The following is a 6,000-nucleotide window of genomic DNA, read 5'->3' on the forward strand; positions in this document are numbered from 1 at the left end:
TTAGATCATTTGTACGTAATGTGATTGCTGAGTTTGCTTAAATCTATCATTTTGCTCTTTTCTGTTTCTCATCTGTTTATTCTTCATGTTTACTGCTACATTATTTGAAAATTTAAAAAATATTTTATAAAATAACACTCCTGACCAAAAACTACCCATTTTGAAGTAAACAATTCAGTGGCATTTATTACCCTCGAAGTGTTAGTGCAGCCATGACCTCTAGTTACTTCCATAATATTTTAATCACCCAAAATAAACCCACTAAACAGTTACTCTCCATTCTTCCTCTAACAACCACCAGAGGATTGCTTTCTGTTTCCATTGATGTGTCTTTTCTGGATATTTCACATAAATGGAATAGCAGAATGTGTGACCTTCATGTCTGACTCCTTTCACATGTTTTGGAGGTTCATTCACATTGCAACACTCACCAGTACTTCATTCATTTTGTTACTGAATAAATATTCCATGAATTGATGCATCATAATTTGCTTATCTGTTCCTCTGTTAATGGACATGTGGTTTTTTCACTTTTTGCCTAATGTGAATAATGCTGCTATAAAAATTTGCGTACAAGTATTTAAATTCCTATTGTCAAAATTTGGGGTATAGACCTAAGAGTGAAATTTCGGGGTCATATTTTAACTGTTTAACTTTTTTGAGAAATTGTCAAACCATTTTCTATAGTGACTGTATCATTTTATATTCCCACCTGTAATACTCAAGTTCGCTATATCCTCACAACGCCTGCTGCTTTCCATTGTTTGGATTATCGCCTGCTTCATGGGTAAAAAGTGATCTCACATTGTGGTTTTAATTTGCATTTCCCTAATGACTAATTGTGATATGATTTATAATGAGAGATATATATTCAGTCTTTGTCCTGTTTCTAGCACAGAGTGCTTAAAACCCTTGAAATTTCCTAAATGAAGTAAACAATGAAAGTTCTTTTGTTATGTTAATGGGGTAACTTTGGACCTCATCTCAAGGACAGGTCTGCTTGTCAAGATAACCAACCTTGAGATTAGAGGGTTGGACATTTCAGTCCCATTTCCTGACCTCTGGTGAGGGAAGAAGAGCTGGAGAGGTTAAAGCAGTCACCAATTGGCAATGATTTGATCAATCATGCCTATGTAAAGAAGGATCCATAAAACCCCAAAGGGTCAGGGTTTGAAGAGCGTCTTTGTTGGTGAACACGTGGAGGTGCTGGGAGAGTGGTGCCTAGAGGGGTCACGGAAGCTCCATGCCCTTTCCCCATACCTTGTCCTATTCATTTCTTCCATCCTGCTATTCCTGAGTTATATCATTTTATAATACACCAGTAATCAAATAAGTAAACTGTTTCTCTGAATTCAGTGAGCCACTCTAGCAAATTGATTGCACCCAAAGAGGGGGTTGTAGGCACCTCCCATTTGTAGCTTCTCAGTCAGAAACACAGGTAACAGTATGGGCTTGCAGCTGGGGTCAGAAGCAAGGACATGGAAGACAGTCTTGTAACATAGAATTCTTAACTCGTGGGATGTGCTGCTATCTCCAGATAGATAATTTCAGAATTGAGTTGAATTCTTCACACCCTACGGGTGTCTGATAATTGTTTGTTGGTGTGGGGAATACCCCCATGTATGGGAAAATTGAGTCTCAGAATACCCAAAGACTAATTATGATGAGTATTTGTTTCATGTGTTTATTGACTTTTGTATAAAATTTTTTTTGAGAAAACATCTATTCCAATTCTTTACCCATTTTTAAAATGGGTTGTTTGAGTGAGTTGTGAAAGTTCTTTACATATTCTGTTCACTAGGCCTTTATGAGATACAGTATTTGCAAATATTTTCTCCCATTCTATGGGTTGTCTTTTCACTTTCTTGTGTCCTTTGATGCATGAAATGTTTTAATTTTCATAAAATCCATTTTACCTATTTTTCTTTTATTACTCATACTTTAAAAAATTTTAATTGAAGTATAGGTGTTTTATAATGTGCCACTTCTACTGTACAGCAAAGTGACTCAGCTATACTATATATGTATATATGTGTGTGTACATAGACACAAACACATTTTTTGAAATATTCTTTTCTATCATGGTCTATCCCAGGAGATAGTTCCCTGTGCTATAAAGTAGAATGTTATTGTTTATCCATTTTAAATGTAGTGGTTTGCATTTACTAACCCCAAACTCCCTGTCCATCCCACTCCCTCCCCCCCTCCCACTTGGCAAATATAAGTCTGTTCTCTATGTCTGTGAATCTGTTGCTGTTTTGTAGACAGGTTCATTTGTGCCATATTTTAGATTGCACATATTAGTGATATTACGGTAAATGTCTTTTTCTGACTTAGTATGATAATCTCTAGTTGCATACATGTTGCTACAAATGGCATTATTTTGTTCTTTTTATGGTTGTTATTACTCATGCTTTTTGTGTCATATCCTAAGAATCCATTGCTAAATCTGAAGGTCATGAAAATTTACCTGTAAATTTTCTTCTTAATTTTATAGTATTTGCTCTTATATTTAGGTCATTGATCAATTTTGACTTAACTTTTGTATGTAGTGTGTGTGTGGGTCCAATGTCATCTTTTTGCATGTAAATATCCAGTTGTCCCAGCACCATTTGTGCAAGAAGCTATCCTTTGGCCATTGAATGCTCTTGAAACCCTGGTCAAAAAGCAATTGACCATATGTATGGGTTTATTTCTGACCTCAATTTTATTCCACCTATTCATATGTCTGTCCTTATGCCAATATCACACTGTTTTGATTACTGTAGATTTGCAGTGATTTTTGAAAACGGGAAGTGTGAATCTGCCAATTTTGTTCTTATTCAAGATTATTTTCCCTATTTGGCAGTTCCTTGAAATTCAGTGTCAGTTTGAACATTGGTGTTCCAGTTTGTTCCAAAAAGGTCATTGGAATTTGACAGGGATTGTACTGAATATGTTGATCAGTTTTGGTAATAGCAACATCTTAATATTATCTTTTAATCCATAAATATGTAATGTTTTTCCATTTATTTAGGTCTTACATTTGTAGATAAAAAATTAAACAACAGTTGATCTAAGAAAGAAATGGAAAATTTTATTCAAGCTGACCTGAGGATTATAACCCAGGAGGTAGTCTTTCAGAAAGCTCTGGGGACTGTTCTGCCTGTTAAAGGTCAGAGCACAGTTTTACATCAAATGACAATATTATTAAGAAATTACAGAATCCAGATCTACATGTACAGAGTGAATAGTGGGTCATGGATCATCATGGCCTCTTACAAGATTAAGGACATTTAACTCCTAAGTTCTGGTTAAATTAAATGCACAATTCACACTAAATGGAATGGAGGAGGTTCAAACAGAGAAAAATTGAAACAAAAATTTTCTCATCTTTCCATAAAATATAATTTTTATTTCATCACATTATTTCAGCAGTGTTTTTAGTTTCCTGTGTAGAAGTCTTTCATTTCCTTAGTTAAATGTATTCTTTTTTTTTTTTTTTTTGTCTTTTTGCCTTTTCTAGGGCCGCTTCTGCAGCACATGGAGGTTCCCAGGCTAGGGGTCTAATCAGAGCTGTAGTCACTGGCCTACGCCAGAGCCACAGCAACACGGGATCCGAGCGCGTCTGCTGCGACCTACACCACAGCTCATGGCAACGCCAGACATGAGCAAGGGCAGGGATTGAACCTGCAACTTCATGGTTCCTAGTCCGATTCGTTAACCACTGCGCCATGACGGGAACTCCAGTTAAACGTATTCTTGGTTTATTCTTCTGGATGCTATCATAAATGAAATTTTATTAATTTCCTTTTTGTATTGCTTATTACTGGTGCAAAGAAAAACTGAGTTTAATGTTAATTTCATAGTTTGCAACTTTGCTGAATTTGTTTACTGACTCTGGTAGCTTTTCTGTGGATTCATTGCAATTGTCTATATGTAGGTTCATGTCATCTGTAAACAGATATAGTTTTACTTCTTACTTTGCAATATATCTTACTTCTTGTCTAAGTGCTTTAGTTAGAACAGCCAGTAAAAATTTTTTTTTTTGAACCACCTTTGCCTTTCTGGCATAAATCCTGTCATCTTTTTAACATGTTATTGGATTCATTATGTTAATATTTTGTTGAGGATATTTGAACCTATATTCATAAAGGATATTGTTTTATACAGTTGACCATTGAACAACACAGGGGTTCGTGTTGCTCCCCCTCTGTGGAAATTGAAAATCTGAGTAAACTTTCTAATCGGCCTTCTGTATCTATGGTTCTTTATCCATGGATTCAGTCAAACTTGGATAATGTGGTACTATATGTAATTATTGAAAAAAATCCAAGTGTAAGTGGATCTGAGCAGTTCAAGCCGTGTTGTTTAAGGGTCAGCTGTTGTCTTTTCTTGTTATATCTTTGGTATCAGTAATACTGTCCTCATAGCACAAATTAGGTAGTGTTCTCTCATCCTCGATTTCTTGTAAAGAACTGATGTTTTCTTTGTAGAATTTACCAGTGAAGATATCTGGCTAGTCCTGGAGTTTTCTTTTTTGGGTATATTTTATTGCTGCTTCATCTTTACTTGTCATAAGTCTATTGATATTTTCTTTGTTGTCTTGAGGTTTTTTTAAATTTCTATAAATTTGTCCTTTTCATCTAATTCATTGGCATGTAATTGTTCATATCATTCTCTTATCCTTTATATTTCTGAGAGGTGAGTAGTAACTCCCCATTTTCATTTCTGAATTTAGATATTTGGGGTTTTTTTTTTTTTTGGTTATTAGTCTAGCTAAAGGTTTTAAAATTTTGTTGATCTTTTCAAAGAATCAATTTTTCCTTGTGCTGATTCTATGTGTTTTCTTTTCTCTTTTTATTTTCTTCCTCCTGCTATTTTGGGTTTAATTTGTACCTGTTTTTCTAGTCCCTTAATGTGAATTTAGATATTGGTTTTGAGGTCTTCTTTTTCACTATTTACTGATGTTTACTGCTATAAGCCACTGAGTATTGCTTTTGCCGTATCCTAGTTCATGAAAGCGAAGACTTAAGATGGCAGTAATCTCCAAACTATTCTATTTACTGGTCTCATAGAATGGGTTTGAAAGTGTATCTTCCTCCATATAATTAAGACTTTATGCAAACAAACAACCCCATCAAAAAATGGGCAGAAGATCTAAGCAGACAATTCTCCAAAGAAGACATACAGATGGCCAAAAAACACATGAAAAGATGTTCAACATCACTAATTATTAGAGAAATGCAAATCAAAACCACCTTACATCAGCCAGAATGGCCATCATCAAAAATCCCACAAACCGTAAGTGCTAGAAAGGGTGTGGAGAAAAAGGAACCCTATTACACTGTTGGTGGGGTTGTAAATTGGTGCAACCACTGTGGAAAACAGTATGGAGATTCCTCAGAAAACTAAAAATAGAATTACCCTATGATCCAGCAATTCCACTCCTGGGCATCTATCTAGAGAAAACCATGGCTTGAAAAGACCCATGTACTCCAATGTTCATTGCAGCACTATTTTCAATAGCCAAGACATGGAAACAGCCTAAATATCCATCGACAGAGGAGTGGATAAAGAAGATGTTGTATGTATACACAATGGAAAATTACTCAGCCATTAAAGGGAAAGAAATAACAGCATTTTCAGCAACATGCATGGACCTGGAAATTATCATGGTCATTATCTCAGTCAGACAATGAGACACCAACATCAAATGCTATCACTTACATGTGGAATCTAACAAAAGGACACAATGAACTTCTTTGCAGAACAGATACTGAGTCACAGAGTTTGAAACACTTATGGTTTCCAAATGAGACAGGTTGTGGGGTGGAAGGATGCACTGAGGGTTTGGGAGGGAAAAGCTATAAAATTTTGTTATGATGATTATGGCACACAAGTTATTTTAAAAAAATTTTAAATTGAAAGAGTTTTTGAAGACAATATTCTTAAATATTTGGTTTACATCATAGCTTCATTGAAGCTGTTGGGGCACTGGCTTTCTGTTCTGGAAAGTTT

Source organism: Sus scrofa, chromosome 8, assembly GCF_054392235.1.
Source record: "Sus scrofa isolate SSC_HxYL_T2T_F1_AM1 chromosome 8, Sscrofa_HxYL_maternal_Yorkshire_Landrace_v2.0, whole genome shotgun sequence".
NCBI lineage: Eukaryota > Metazoa > Chordata > Mammalia > Artiodactyla > Suidae > Sus > Sus scrofa.